This window comes from Bombina bombina, chromosome 6, assembly GCF_027579735.1.
Source record: "Bombina bombina isolate aBomBom1 chromosome 6, aBomBom1.pri, whole genome shotgun sequence".
In the NCBI taxonomy this organism is placed as follows: domain Eukaryota; kingdom Metazoa; phylum Chordata; class Amphibia; order Anura; family Bombinatoridae; genus Bombina; species Bombina bombina.
This window is the reverse complement of record NC_069504.1, coordinates 456,666,814-456,684,275: the sequence shown is the minus strand read 5'-3', so window position 1 is coordinate 456,684,275 and position 17,462 is coordinate 456,666,814.

Below are 17,462 nucleotides of genomic sequence, written 5' to 3'. Positions count from 1 at the left end.
ATAAGAGACTCATATGCTGTTTGGAAGGTGGTGGTTGGATCTCCTCTTAGTTTTATGTAAGTTAGGGGATCATTAAGAAGCCTGTATGCTTCTGTGATGTAATCCACTTTATTTTGGATTACCAGGCCTCCTCCCTTGTCTGCCTCCCTTAGGATAATGTTATCCATGTCCATAATCTGTTTCAAAGCCTCTTTTTCTCTTTTGCACAGATTATCATCTTTAATCTTAAAATTTGTGCATAGCTTTTCTAGTTCTTTCGAAACTAGATTGTAAAATGTAGGAATGAAGTTCCCTTTAGATTGTGTTGGATAGAAAACGGAAACTGGTTTTAAATTGGAGTTCGTTCTATTTTCTAGATATACGTCCCCCATCTGGTAATCGCTTTCTAGGTGAAGATCTTCCAAAATTTTTAATGTTTCCTGATCTGGTTTGGATAATTCCTCCACCGGTTGATCTAGTTCTTTTTGTTTTTGCTTGATTTTTTTCGTAGTGCCTACAAAGCGTCAGTTTGCGCATAAATTTGTTTAAATCTATAAATAAGTTGAAGGGGTTTGGTCCTCGGGTAGGGGCAAAGCTCAAACCTTTGGAGAGAACTTCCATTTGGGTATCGGTGAAAGAAGTGGAGGAGGGATTGAATATTTTCAATAATTGGTCTCCTGTTTCCCCCTTTTGTTTGGGGTTCTTGTTTTTTCGTATACGTTTTCTGGAGCCCATCAAGCCTCTTCCTCTTCTTCCTCTACGGGTCCTTTTCTTTTTCGATTCATGTCCCTTGACCATTCTGGTCTTAAGTTTATTTCGTGAGTCATTTGTTCTCCTGGAGTTGGATATTGTGTCTCTGTAGTACTTTGAAAATTTTGGGGGTAATGGTTCCCTGTCCATTCCTTCTCTAAAAAATTACGTTTGGAGTTATGAAATTGTGGTGGTAAATGGTTTTCTTTATGTGTGTTTGAAACATAATGAATAGGACCTGGACTGGATTTTCCCCAATCAGATCTATCATTGTTATGGTAATGCTGTTGGGTGTTGTAGTATTGCTGCTGTGGTTGGTTTCTCTTATTAAAATGCATATTATTAGGTCTGGCATCACGTGTATGTGAGTTTTGGAAATGACCTCTACTTTCTATCTGTCTATTCCAGGACACTTGCTTTGGGTTATGTTGCACTTTTGTCTTAGCCTTCCATTGTGAATTCTGCTTAGCATTCCCTGATCTGTTATGTTGTGTATTATACATATGATTTGGGTTGTTGTTACTTAATCTAGCACGTTGATGTGAGTGTCTCCTATTCTGGGGGTTGTTCCCATCCTGTTTGGTTTGGGATGTTTTGCGGGGTCGACCCTCTCTTTGCGTGTTATTGCCCTGGTTACCTGTGGGTTTGTTAGTGAAACTGTGTGTAGTACTATTTTGCGTTTGGGAAGTGTCCCTTATTTTAAGGGGCTCTTTCCAAATGTCATCTTCTCCCTCTGGTGATTGGGATTCCTCTCCCTCCTGCATATCTAGATAGTCTCTCAAGAATTTCTTTCTCTTTTTTGTTTCTAAGAGACTCTCAAATCTAGTAATTTTTTCTTTATTTTTCTCATCTAGATCCTTAAAAACTGGGTCCCCCTTGTGTTTTTATAAGTTGTTTTTCAATTCTTTAATTTCAGAGGATATTTTTTCTACCTTGAAGTTTCTGTATCTAGATGCTATTTTCATTAAGATAAATGAGCATTCTTCTAAAGCTGTATCCCACTCTGTGAGATATTCTACATCTTCAGAGTCAAATATGGATGATTTATATAGTTTAAGACCTCTAGGAATGATTTTATATTTGAGATATCTCACAAGATTTAGGTTATCATACCAATGGGTTAGTTGCTTTTTACTTAATCTTTCCAAAGTTTCAAAAATTTCCTTGGGGGTCTATATTCTGCTCAATAATTGATTGACTCGCTTCATCTAGATTAATAGAAAGTTTTTTAATTTTAGTGAGTGGATCAAAGTAGTTACCAAATTCAAAGGTGTGAGAATTCATTTTTAGATTCTTACTGTGTTCCAACGAGCAGCTGGTTAGGGTACGACACTAAAAAGTGGCGGAAGACAGGTGAAACAAGAAAAATCACCAGCGCTCTAGAAGGGACACTGGTACGAAACGCCCAACACAAATAGGTAATGAATATATATACTTCTGTGCAGTTGGTGTGATAGGTCCCAAATATCAGTGAGAATGCTAATAATCACAACAACAGAAGCAGCAGGTATTGGTGTACCCAAATGTGTGAGAGAGCAGCAAGAAGTGGAGATGATCAGTGTACCCCTGACACTGTAATTAATAGCAATAAAAGAGAACAAAAAATCTAGAAACTTCTGCGCAGCTTCAAACAGTTTAAGTCCTGTATTATTAAGTCCTATATTATAAAGGATGTTAATATAGTCTTTAACAATATATATATAGATAGATGGAAAGTTGTTTAAAAGTACATGCTATATCCATCTATCTATCTAATTTACTTATTTTATCTAATTTGCTTCTTTTTCTTGGTATTTTTTGTTGAAAAGCATTCCTACAGGTATGCTGAGACCCAGAAGCAAGAAGGGGTTTAGCGGATGAACATACAGTATGAACATGAACATTATGCAGTTTGAGAAAATGTGAATATAGTTTAAAATAAATCATACTGGAAGGCTGTATTTTAGAATACAATCTTCAAATTATGCTTGAAATTAGAAATTAACCTCTTGTTTCTTTCTTCTTTTTTTTTTTATGAATCTGCCACATACTACATAATAAATAAATATTTTTTCTATTTTTCAGTTAATAAATAATGCCATGAAGTTTCAGCTAATGCTTTTTGTGCAAATCTATCTTCTCAGGAAAGTAAACTCAAAATAGATGTAATTCTTCCATCAAATTGTAGACCACAAGGCCAAGTTTCAACTGATGCATATTATATAGTTAGTGAGGGGGATATAGTATTTTTCAGGGACTAAATATCCTAAGAGTATATCAAGCTAATTATTTTAGCATGTTCTGTGGTGTCACATCCCTGTTCTTCTGTTGGTTTCATTTCCATTTCATTGGGGAAAAAAAAATCATATTATTGTTATAATATATTGTTAATTTATTACAACTCTTTCTTCAGCAGAATGATGCTGTGTAATGGGCTGATTTGCTATTGTGATATTAATACAATGCACATTAGCTGATGATCTTTAGTGTAAATGACTCCTCATTGTTAGCCCTATTCTTATAATGAAACATTATTTTAATAAGTCTATTCTTATGCTACTTATTCATCAGTATGTGGCTTATAATCAAGATTCTTTACATCATTACATCATCGCCAGATCATGCATTCGTGGATGCTGCTGCCATCCATTGTCCTGCTATGTTTTATGAGTAGGCTAAAAGCCATACTGCATTTGTGATCCTTAACATATTTTTTATGAGGCAAACTATCATTCTGCTATAAAGAAAATGCACGTCTCTCAATCAATTGTCATATTCAATCTGCTAATAATTTGTGGTCCATCAATCTACTTTGTTTTCCAATTACCCCCAAATTCTTTAATACCGAAAATTATTTCAGCAGAGACTGACTTTTATTGAAACACGTGCTAAGAGATGCATGAAGCAAATTGCCTCAGTTTGAATGAAGGAAATGGAAAAACCTGAGCCGACCTAAATTTTCATCAGTCAGTTATTTATATGTTCTGTTGTCAGCAATCATCTAGGAAATAATCCTGCTGTATTTTATCCTGCTAGATGTATGAATGAAGTAATTCAAAGATCAAGTAGCCGCATTAATTCAAGGAAAATTGCAGGCTTTATTAAACAGTAGGTTTAATGATCCAATATAAGAGATGATCATTTCTTTCCAGAACTTCTTTAGTATTTCCAATAAATAAACACATAAACAAAGATAATTGTGGTTTCTAAAGTACTGTCCATAGATTTTTTTCAACCAACTTTCACATACAATAAAGATATATTGAAAAATTATTACTCTAAAGCATTGATATTTTTATTATGGTCTTTTTCCAATCTTAAAGGACTTGCACAATGAAATAAGCTGTTCAAGTTCAGAGACATTGAAGTCCCTAAGAAATCCTTCTTTTGTCAAACCTTGCTATAATCTCTCTGCTTGTCATTTTCCGTTGGATCTCTTATTGCTGGTGAGACTTAAATGTCAATTATGCTGGGATTGTTCACTGCATGTCATGGGGCATAGATTCATGTGTTCTAAATTCATCAAGGATCACTACACTTATCTTTTCTAGCTGATTGCCAGTGGATGTCCTCACCATTAACATATACATTATATACATATTGCTAAACGGTCCAATACATTATATTGTGTACAGCAAAGGAACTTGGGAAAGCAATAATTTTAACCACAACACTTTAGATATGAGGGAATGTCTGTAATTGGGAAGTAGCTGGTCTCATGGTGGTGCTGACAACGTTGTCTTAATTTCCTTTTAATTTTTTCTCGAACTTTTTTCAAGTTTTCCATATGTAAGTGTGGAATGTTTTTATGGAGAGTGTTTTTGTTTTGATTGTTTTGTAATATTTTAGAAATATTTTTGTGATGCCAGTATCCTTGATTTTGAAGTTTTGCTATGTGGCAGTAAGTTACCAGACTATGGGGCCGATTTATCAGGGCCCGAATGGGGCCGTATACCCCTGTTTCCGTGCAAGCCTTTAAGCTCGCCGGAAGCAGGAGTTAAAAAGCAGCGGTCTTAAGACCGCCGCTCCTTAACTCATCCTCCACCTCTAAGGTAGCGGACAGCAATCCACCCAATCGCATACGATCGGGTTGATTGACATCCCCTGCTAGCGGTCAGTTATGAATCTGCAGAACTGCTTGCGCAATGATAAATGCCGACAGTGTATGCTGTCAGCATTTATCGATTTCTGGCGGACATGATTGCTACAGCGGATCATGTCCGCCAGACACATGATAAATCGTCCCCAAAACATTTTTAGAGATTTTTAAACAGATGAATACAAATAACAATAATACAATGTTTACAAAAGAGATGAGTCAAACCAATATCACATTTCTAGATCTTGAAATCTATGTGAAGGAAGGAATGATTAATACTAGAACATTTTCTCTAGATTGTAATAATTGTATTCATTCTACTAGTTGCCATCACAGTATCTGGAAAAATAATATACCTAAAGGACAGATGCTGAGAATTAAAAAGAATTGTAGTAGTGAAGAAGATTATTACAAGATTATTACAAATTAATAGTTCAGTTTATAACCAATTACGGTGATAATCATTGATTGAGAGAATTATAAGAAAGAACTGGTATATCCTTAAACAAGATGGTATTATAGGAGATCAATTAACAGATAAACCATATATAGGGGCCGAATTATCAAGCTCCGAATGGAGCTTGATGCTCCTGTTTTTGCACAATCCTTCAGGCTTGCTGGACACAGCAGTTATGAAGCAGTGGTCTAAAGACCGCTGCTCCATAACTGGTCTGCCTGCTCTGAGGCTGCGGACATCAATCCGCCCGATCCTATATGATCGGGCTACTTGACACCCCCTGCTAGCGGCCGAGAATCTGCAGGGGGCGGCATTGCACAAGCAGTTAACAAGAACTGCTTGTGTAATGATAAATGCCGACAGCGTATACTGTCGGCATTCATCGATGTCTGTCGGACATGATCTGCTGAGCGAATCATGTCGGACAGACCAATGATAAATCGGCCCCATAGTATAAAGAAAGGTAAATTATTTGAAAAATAGGTTAGCCCTTACAGTGTTAAAAAATAATAATTATTCAAATGATAGAGATTTGTTTGGTAAAGAGGTAAAGGGTTTTTACTCATGTATGATATGAAAATCATGCAGGCATTCTAAAAAAGTAAAACTTTTCATTCAAATTCAACTGGAAAAGAATATGATAATAAAGAATGTATAAGATATACGAATAGAAATGTGATATATTTAATTCAATGCTAATGTGGCATTCAGTATTTAGGTGAATCAGAGAGACCTGTTAGGGAGCGAATAAGGGAACACTGAACCCAAATTTGTTCTTTTGTGATTCAGATAGAGCATGACATTTTAAGCATCTTTCTAATTTACTCCTATTATCAAATTTTCTTTATTCTCTTGGTATCTGTATTTGAAATGCAAGAATGTAAGTTTATATGCCAGCCCATTTTTGGTGAACAACCTGGGTTGTCCTTGCTGATTGGTGGATAAATTCATCCACCAATAAAAAAGTGCTGTCCAGAGTTCTGAACCTAAAAAAAAAAGCTTAGATGCCTTCTTTTTCAAATAAAAATTAGCAAGAGAACGAAGAAAAATTAATAATAGGAGTAAATTAGAAAGTTGCTTAAAATTGCATGCTCTATCTGAATCACAAAAGAAAAAAATTGGGTTCAGTGTCCCTTTAATTGAAAAACGTGATTTGGAAAGAAATAAGGACCGGCCAGTTCTCAAACATTTTAAAAACTGTAATGGGGGGAATTTGAAACACTTTAGTTGCATAGGAATTGCGACGTTACAAAATAAATGGAGGGGTGATGACTTACAGTAACATTTGTTACAACTTGAAAACAAATGGATATTAAACCTCGACCCTTTAAGCCCAAAAGTTTTATAGGGATTCTAAACCCAATTTTTTTCTTTGATGATTCAGATAGAGCAGGCAATTTTAAGCAACTTTCTAATTTACTCCTATTATCACATTTTCTTAATTCTCTTGCTATCTTTTTTGAAAAGCAGAAATGCAAAGCTTAGGAGCCGCCAATTTTTGGTTCAACACCTGGGTAGCGCTTGCTGATTGGTGGCTAAATGTATCCACCAATAAGCAAGCACTATCCAGCATGCTGAATCTAAAATGGGCTGGATACTAAGCTTTACATTCCTGCTTTCAAATAAATATAGAAAGAGATAGGAGTCAATTAGATAGTTGCTTAAAATTGAATGCTCTATCTGAATCATGAAAGACAGAAATGTGGGTTTAGTATCCCTTTAAATCTAGAGATGTATAGACCGGTATTATGATTGTAAAGTACATTTTGGAAAGATGTGAATGTGAAAGTTTTATAATCTTATAATAACTTTATTTGTATTTCCATTCCCATGTTAATAATAATGAACACTTACTTAGGGTCAGATTACGAGTAGAGCGCAATTTAGTGCCTACTCCAGAGCGCTAATTGTGCTAGAAGTAAACTTGATTTGCACGTCAGGTTGCGCTCGTATTATGAGTTGAAAGTAAAAAGTTTGCACTCTCGCCTTCCTTGAAGAGCGCAAATAGCTTACTTCTAACGCAATTAGAATATTGTGCACATGATAACCTATTACCCTATAGAGGTCAATGGAGTAAAAAAAACTAACACCCTACTAGCGTGCTAACCGCAACTCATATTGACATATGCGCTTACCCAACCGCTTATTCCCGTATGCGCTAAGGCGAACGCGTATTCTAATGTGCGCTAACCCGACATGAAAATATAAATATTTGGCATTCCAATGCTCTTCACATAGAAGAATGTATTTATAAATATATATTTCTACATATATCTGATGGTGTTTTTGTACAATATATATATATATATATATATATATATATATATATATATATATATATATATATCTTTAAAAAAAAAACTGTTTAGTACAGGGAGAACTTAAGCACAGTTTTGTGTTATTGTATGGAATAAATAAATGCAATGTTAAAAAATCCATCTTCTTTTAAAAAAGCGATTTACATAGTACAATGTTTAAAAAAACATCAATAAACTTGCAGTCACTTTCTTGTTTTCGCATATTAATATCCTATAAACAAAATATTTTTTGTAAAAAAATAAAAAAAACACGTAACAATTAAAAACACATGTATTATAATAATTAACTTAGTTAAAATACATGTTATACTATTTCTACAGTATAATACAATCCCCCAGCTCATATAGGGTTATTATTCACGTATAAGTTTTACTATTGTATTGTAACTAAAGAGTTTCAGTTTCAGTTCACACATGGAAACAGTATCGTCATTCCACACTGAATAAGGGATCATTTACATTAAAACCTCACTGTGCATGGTGATGCTGCTTTAAACATTCCGCCACTGTCAGAGAACCCTCTATCCCACAGTGAAGTGTTCTAAAATGTCCCTTTGCAAGATTACCTTCAAGCAATGATTCTACCACTTTAGAACATTTCACCTGCACTTTTGATTGTAATATGAATATCTTTACAATATAGCTCTATTATGATGATGCTTTGAACATTAGGCTCAAAATGTGCATAGATATGGCTTGATGTTAATTATGTTATGGTGTCACAGTCATTTTGTTTCTTCTCCTCTACCAAGGACCCTGAACAGACAAATCAACATGATATCATTACACCTTCAGAAAAGTGATAAATTAAAACTCAATTGTTTCTGGCGCTCAGTCGTAGGTTGCATCTGTCTTGTATTAGAACTCATTACTTTATACAAATGTATCAGGTTATTTTTTTTAAAGATGAAATTCTAAAATAATCTCCAAGCTAAAAATGCAGATGGAAAGCCTCAAGATCTAAGGAATATGTTTTTTTTTCTACAATTTGAAGGATCAGGTTTTTTGCTGAATTTCAGATGTATAGTTGAGTTGTCTTAATTGGGAAGAAGCCACCTGGGGGCATATGTATCAATGTGCGAGCGGACATGATACGAAGTAGCATATCATGTCCACTGCAAATCGCTACACATCGATAAATGCCGACAACATACGCTGCTGGCATTTATAATTGCACCAGCAGTTCTTGTGAACTGCTGGTGCAATGCCGCCCCCTACAGATTTGTGGCCAATCAGCCGCTAGCAGGGGGTGTCAATCAACCCGATCGAATTCGATCAGGTTGATTTCTGTCCGCGGCCTCAGAGCCAGACAAGTTATGGAGCAGTGGTCTTACAGAGCTTAATAAATATGCCCCCTGTTCTCAAGTGATTCAAGAATTTAAAACACCTCTGTTTGTGGTCTTTCATATTTTGCCAAAAACAAGTTACCTGTCAAGAAGCCAACTTCACCCAGTCAAAGACCAAGGGGCCGAATTATCAAGCTCGGAATGGAGTTTGATGCCCCTTGTTTCCGGTGAGCCTTCAGGCTCACCAGAAATAGAAGTTACGAAGCAGCGGTCCATAGACCGCTGCTCCATAACTTGTCCGCCTGCTCTGAGGCGGCGGACAGAAATCAACCCAATCGAATACGATCGGGTTGTTTGACACCCCTGATAGTGGCCGCAAATCTGAAGAGGGCGGTATTGCACAAGCAGTTCACAAGAACTGCTTGTGCAATGATAAATGCAGACAGTGGATGACAGCAGATGCTGTTGGCATTTATCGATGTGCAGCGGACATGATACGCTACATCGTATCATGTCCGCTCGCACTTTGATAAATATGCCCCTAAGGGTCTAATTATCAAAAACTTACTGGCATGGAAGGAAACCATGCTAAACATTTTTTTATGCATTACATTTTATGTACGTTTCTCTCATTAACACTGAGAACCCAGAATAATGAGATCAACAGCTCTCAAGCTAAAAATGTGGCTTTCTAAAATTCTTTAAGGGACCTCGCAGTACTGAAGATAGTCTTTTGCTAAGATCAGATAGAGAGTTATTTTGGAATCAAAGAGTATTCCAGCCACCAAGTTTTCTTAAAAGACCTTTATTTCACATAGGGTCCCAAACAAACAGTTACAACGTTTCAAGCCACACCAGGCTCTTAATCATGTATAATTAGATACACAAGAAAACTTGGTGGCTGGAATACTCTTTGATTCTGGATTGACTGGGACCTGGCAAGTCCTTTTTGTTCCGTGCCCCACTGAAAAAGCAAAGGTGTGCTGTTTCTTCAAAACCATTTGTGGATCAAGATTGCCTTGCTGCTGGAGAATACTTGCACCCAATTATGGCTGAAGGTACAAAAATGCTATCACAGATGAAATAATGGGTCCTAAAATGTTTTTTTATGATGAGGAAACTGCACAACAAATCAACTCTAATGTTGTGGGAAATAGAGACTTTTTAAAAATCTCTCCCTCTGAGGTTACAAACAGGTCTTTTGAAAAGGACAGTAAAAAGAAAATGGTATTGGAATTACATGCAATAACGTTGTCTGAATACCACAGAGTACAACGTATTCCAAGAGGCCTGAGGATGTCCACCTGTCCTACCTAATAAAAAAGAATATACAGATAAATTTGAGAGCATTCTCAATAAATGTTCTTTTGATATTATAACATGGACTGTTGAATTCGCCCAGAAGGAGATTGAAACATACAAAGAACAAATTAACCTGCAAAAAGAACAAATGGTTAAATGCCTACCCCTTGATGAATACAAGAAAGCTGTGATGGAGGTAGAGCAATCTGTGAGCGATTACAGAAAACACCTGGAAAGCAAAAAAAGAACAAAATTCATTAGAGATGAACACGATTATAGCCAAGGTACAGTCTATAGATGGCGCCAGAGTACAAGCCTTGCAAAACAGACAAGAGAATATGGGAGACGGAACAACAGACAACCACACAGGAAGAGGTTAACAGCAGCCTGGATTCATCTGCCGTTTTTTTTTTTTGACCGAAGATTCAGACGCAGATTCCATCGCGGTGGGAGGAAACACAAGAGGTGGCAGTTCCAGGCGGCCGATGAGGTCAGAGCGACAACGTACACACCGGGGACGAGGAGCACAACGAGGCCATTACCGATACTAAACGCCACTATGCCCCCAAGGATACATAACCAACCTGAGAGGTATGAGCAGATAAAATCTTTGGGGAATGTTAGTGATGCCATAGATGGATGCAGTCCTGTTATGGCGTTAAACCAAACAGCTGGAAGTGAAATATGTGGAACTTTCGAAAAAGATCCTATGCAGGACTTTATACAAATCCATGGCTATAGATATTTGCCACATATTGTTGGGGGTGCTATTATGAATGAGGACTGTGATAAAAAATCCGGGACTTCCATATTAGATAAAGTTACTAACTCTAATGGCAAAAAATTGGTTAAATGTACTAATGGTATAGAGTCTAATAAGACTGGGAGCCGTAATGAATTTTTACTAGATAGTAATCTTTTTGAAAAAAATACTAACCAGAGTGTGAATAATGATATGACAGACATGCTTGCTATTGAAACTCTCTCTCCTGGAAAAATAGATGTTTGTACTACAATTGTGAATGATGACACTGAATTGAGTAAAGCACTTAGTCATGATGGGCACAGTGTGAATGATAGAGTGTGTAACTCTAGTGTGAATGATTTGACACTATGTAATGAAAATTCCGTGTATAATCTATCCTCTTACATTCTTAGTGAAGAGGATGAAATGGCACTAAACAAGGGCTTATCCTATTGTCTGGATAATCTCTAAAAAGAGCACTTTCACACCTACAGCTACACATAGCTTAGTCACATATATGAGTTTGGTACAAAAAGAAATTGATGTCCTTTTTAAGAGAGAGAGAAAAAAGAAATTGGTACAAAAGAACAAAAAAGACAAACTTGCTATTGAGAAATTAAAAAATAACAAAGAGATAATCATTAAAGAAGCCGATAAGGGCGGATCCATTGTCCTTTTGGATAAAATAGATTATGTGGCAGAAATTAACAGACAACTATCTGATAATCAAGTATACCAAATACTAAATAGAGATCCAACCATTGATATTAATAAAGAAATTAAAAACATCTTAGACCTCGCAGTCAAGAGGGAAGTTATCACAGAGTCATTTAGAGAAGCTTTATATGTTGATAATCCGATTAGACCAGTTATATATGTCTTGCCCAAGATACATAAGGCTAAAGAGAAACCCCCTGGGAGGCCAATTGTGACAGGAATGGGTTCTGTTTTTCATCAATCTCTGTTTTCTTGGATAAAATATTACAGCCATTTGTAAAACAAGCAAATTCCTATATTAGAGATACTAATGACTTCTTAAACAAGATTAAGGATCTTGGATATGTTGGAGATAAATGTATTTTATTTGCTTTAGATGTTTCCAGTCTATATACCTCAATAAAACACACTAGTGGGGTTGAAGCCGTTGAGAATACATTGAGATCTAATAGTAACTGTACTGAGAGAGAAATTGGGTTCCTTGTTGAATTATTATCTATCATATTATATCAGAATTATTTCTTGTTTGGAGATACATATTATTTACAACGACAGGGAACGGCAATGGGCTCCAACGTCGCCCCCAGATACGCCAACATTTTCATGAATAATTTTGAAGAATATTTTGTATATTCTCATTTATCTTTTCAACGTTATGGCGCCTCCTGGTGGAGATATATCGATGATGTGTTTGGCGTGTGGGGGGGCGACGTTGGTAGCCTCCTGTCATTTGTACAGGATCTTAATAATTCAGTTACAGGTTTAAAGTTTACACTGAATATGAATGAGGTGAGGATTGAGTATCTTGATACTTATGTTTATAATAAGGAGGGATTTCTATATACTGATCTTTACACAAAGAGTACTGACAGGAATAACTTGTTGAAATATGGGAGCTACCAAAAAAAATGTTTTTCAGGCAATTCTCAAAAGTCAGTTTACTCGTGTGAAAAGAATAGTATCAGAACAAGAACAATGTAAATATAGATTGGAACAAATGGTGAACAAATTTATAAATTGAAATTATCCTCCGTCTTTGATCTCTAAACAATTAGATGCGATCCTAGAAGAGAAAAATTCAGATAAGATAAATAAACAAAAAACGAAGGCAAACCGTATGATTTTTGTCACACAATTTAACAGGTTAAGTAATAAAATTACTGGTATCTTGAAGAAAAATTGGCATATAATAAAAGACTGCCATCCAGAAGTCTTGGAATTTAAAGAAAATGTAATGGTGGCTCATAAGAAAAACAGAAGTATTAAAGATGAGTTGGTACATTCAGATATTGGTAGCTGTAAACAAGAGAGCCAGAAAACTATTGGGCCTAAGAGATATGGCTGCTACCCATGTCTGAACTGTTCTAACTGTAGCTCTATGATCAAGGGGGACATTTTTCATCATCCCATTACTGGGAAGAAATATAAAATAAATAAGTATCTCACATGCAGGGCTACATACTGTATCTATCTTATTAAATGTCTGTGTGGCCAAATTTATATTGGCGAGACCTGTAGAGAGGTAAGGGAGAGGATAACTGAACACAAATCTAATATTAGATGCAAGAATAAAGAGGCACCAGTTTCCTCTCACTTCCTCTCTATGGGTCATAATATCAGCCAACTTAGATTTCAAATTATTGAACAAGTAGATAGGCCTAGAAGGGGTGGAGATAGGGAACGACTATTAAAAATGAGAGAGATGTTCTGGGTATATAAACTAGAATGCATGAAGCCAAAGGGTATGAACAAAGATTTTGACTGGCGTCTTTCTCTAATAGAACCTGTGATAATATATTAAGATAAAAATCCTTTTCTCTATTAACACCATAAATAACATCAGTTGATTGAAATAATTTTGTTGTGCATTGTTCCTCTTTTTAAATTTGTACTTGGTTGTATATGTCTTTTTAAGTTATTTTATCTATGTGTTTATTCACCTCCTGTGTTGAATTTGGAGTTGCATTGAATTATTGCATCCATAAGATGGCACTGTTGTGTAGTTGGATTCTAACACAGGATGTAGAATAACAGGTAAGGGTATATAAGGCATACACCTGTGTATCTAATTATACATGATTAAGAGCCTGGTGTGGCTTGAAACGTTGTAACTGTTTGTTTGGGACCCTATGTGAAATAAAGGTCTTTTAAGAAAACTTGGTGGCTGGAATACTTTTTGATTCTGGATTGACTGGGACCTGGCAAGTCCTTTTTGTTCCGTGCCCCACTGAAAAAGCAAAGGTGTGCTGTTTCTTCAAAACCATTTGTGGATCAAGAGAATTATTTTGGCACAGAACAATTTTATATTTGTCTTCCTTCTTTAGCTCTTTTCTACAGGAAAACAAAAATATACATATGTGTCATCACTCTATTCAACAGAAGCATTCACTATATTTTGGATTGCAATATGAAAATTAGACTACTTTTGAAGATTGCTGTAGGAGCGACTAAATGAGCCTTTAAAGTTCCTGGTGCAGGCATTGCCCTTTTCTACCCCATCAGCCTGTTATCAGGCTTCATATCAATGCTGACTACTTCCACAGAATTGACTGACGAAATGGGATTTGCTGCATTTTATATAAGATATCTGTGCTTTCTTTCTCAGTGACTGTTCTACAAAGAATGAAATACGACAGACATAAAGACAGGCTGGTAAGAAAATAACAGGGTTAGATACTGATAGAAAGAGTAACAAGCAGACTCTTGATGAGCTCACAGGCAGACCCTGAGTGAGAGGCATACAGCAGAATCATGCAGTATACATATATAGTGGCAAGCAGCTCTGTGTGCCTTTTTTGTTGTTGCTCTTTTTGGTTACAGCAGCAGCAGTCCCTGACGAAGTGCCTCCGAGCAGGAAACGCGTCGGACGTTTCATTCTTAGTGCTCCCTCCCGAGCACACTTGTACCATGCTTAATTTTGACTTTAAATAAAGTCGGTTTTTACTTGCATACTAGGCGGCTGAAGTGTCTTCCTTGCAGCAGATCAATCACACAGTATCCAGGAATCCCTTTTCGTGAGACTAAGGAGTGTCTCATCTCCAGGTTGCAAGGAGCCTCGTTACCACCCACGCAGGAACACATAGAACTTCACAGTGGATACAAGGTAATCTCTCTTTTTTGGTTTATAGAGATACCGATAGATGTAAACAGATACTCATATTTACATCACACATTCTAATCTGTGTTCTTGTGCACACTGCGGTGAGGTGAACTAGAGACTATATATTTACACAGAAGAAAAAAAGCACGTATATCGCTACACAGTTTGAAGCTTGACTCAACATAGGAGTATATACTATACACATCTAAGTGCAAAATAATTACAGTGTGTGAGAGTGCGCCTTATAATCATCCAGCTATATATATATATATATATATATATATATATATATATATATATATATATATTTGTGTAAAAAAAAGGCTTCACATGTGAGCATTAAAGGGACACTTAAGTCAAAATTAAACTTTCTTGTTTCAGATAGAGCATGCAATTTTAAACAACTTTCCAATTTACTTCCATTAACAAAATGTGCACAGTATTTTTAGATTTACACTTTTTGAATCACCAGCTCCTACTGAGCATGTGCGAGAATTCACAGCATTTTCATATATGCATGTGTGATTGGCTGCTGGCCACATGATACAAGAGTGGAGGAAAAAGACATAACTTTGAAATTTGTCGGACAAAAATGTACTACCCATTTGAAGTTCAGATTAAGTGCTATTGCATTGTCTTTTTATCATGCATTTGTTGATTATGCAAATCTATTGTATTTACTTGACCTTTATCTAAACACAGAAGCTTTGATCATATGCAGCATACTGCATTAGGGTGGGCATCCACTGTTATTCTTCACTAACTGCATATATATATATGTTTATAAAATGTTAGTCTACATTTACCATGAGGGAACACATGCACGCACATATACACAAGTACTCACACACATGTACACTGCCACACTCATATAAACACTTAAACACTCACACTGATTCTAAACACATATAAACATACACACTCACCAGGGCCGTTTCTAGAGAATCTGGCTCCCAGGGCAAAATTCCTTGCATGTCACTCTGTCATTTAGAGGTCAGCTCCAAAGCAAAAGTGCACTACTGGGACCTAGCTGAACACATCTGGTAAGCAAAGGACAAGAGACAAATGTGTGTTGTGGCCAACCACCAGTTAGCTCCTAGTAGTACAGTGCTGCTGCTAAGGATATGTACATATGCTTTTCAACAATGAATACCAAGAGTACAAGAATAGAATTGTCTTAATTTTTTGGTGTATCTTGAATTATGAAAGTTTAATTTTGACTTTCCTATCACTTTAAATATGTCCTTTTTTTACTACGTTTTTTCCAAATATATTGATATTGTCTAAAAATTAGACATGTGCGATTCGGTTCGGTTCGATTCGGAAATTCGGAAAATTAGGCAAATTCGGAGATTCGGATCAAACCGAATCTCCGAATTAAAATAGTGCCGAATCTACCGAATAAATCTGAATTACTTCAGATTTATTCGGGTTAATTAGGATTTATTCGGATTTATTCGGTAGATTCGGATGGCCATGGATTACACTAGTATTGTACAGTATATTAGGTTATATCACTCTGTTATGGGTTACACCTAATGTACAGTACATAATACTAGTCTAATCCCACCTAACACTTACCGAAATTCCGAATTTCCGAACCGAACCGAATCCAGCCGAATTTATTTGAATCCGAATGAATCCGAAACAAATCCGAACCGAATTTATTCAAATCCGAATGAATCCGAACCAAATTGATTCAAATTTTTCCGAATTCGAATCGCTCCGAACCGAAATTCGAAAAAATCCTTATCGATCCGAACCGAACCGAATTTTTTCGCCATGCACATGTCTACTAAAAATATCTTTATATCTTTCTCTAGTAAGGTGTATCCAGTCCACGGATCATCCATTACTTATGGGATATTCTCACTCCCAACAGGAAGTTGCAAGAGGACCCACAGCAAAGCTGTTATATAGCTCCTCCCCTCACTACCATATCCAGTCATTCTCTTGCAACTCTCAATGCGCATGGAGGTAGTAAGAGGAAAGTGGTGAAAAATAGTTAGTTTATTAACTTCAATCAAAAGTTTGTTATTTTAAATAGTACCGGAGTTCTGCTATTTGTTCTCAGGCAGAGATAGAAGAAGAATTTGCCTGAGTTTTCTATGATCTTAGCAGGTTGTAACTAAGATCCATTGCTGTTCTCATATATGTCTGAGGAGTGAGGTAACTTCAGGGGGAGAATGGCGTGCAGTTTATTCTGCTATCAGGTATGTGCAGTTATGATGTTTTTCTAGGATTGGAAATGCTAGAAAATGCTGCTGATTCCTGATAAATGTAAGTTAAGCCTGAATACAGTGATTTAATAACGACTAGTATCATGCTTATTCCCAGGGGTAATACCCTTATAGATATGCTATATAAAACGTTTGCTGGCATGTTTAATCGTTTTTTATATATGCTTGGTGATAAAACTTATTGGGGCCTAATTTTTTCCACATGGCTGGCTATATTTTTGCCTAGAAACAGTTTCCTGAGGCTTTCCACTGCTGTAATATGAGTGGGAGGGGCCTATTTTAGCGCTTTTTTGCGCAGTTATAATTACAGACTGAGACATCCAGTTTTCCTCAAGAGTCCCCTGCATGCTACAGGACATCTCTAAAGAACCTAAAAACGTTTATTGGGGAAGGTAGGAGCCACAGTAAAGCTGTGGCATTTTGCTGGGACTGTTAAAAAAACATCTAGGTCGTTTTTTTGATCGTTTTTTTGAACTAAGGGGTTAATCAT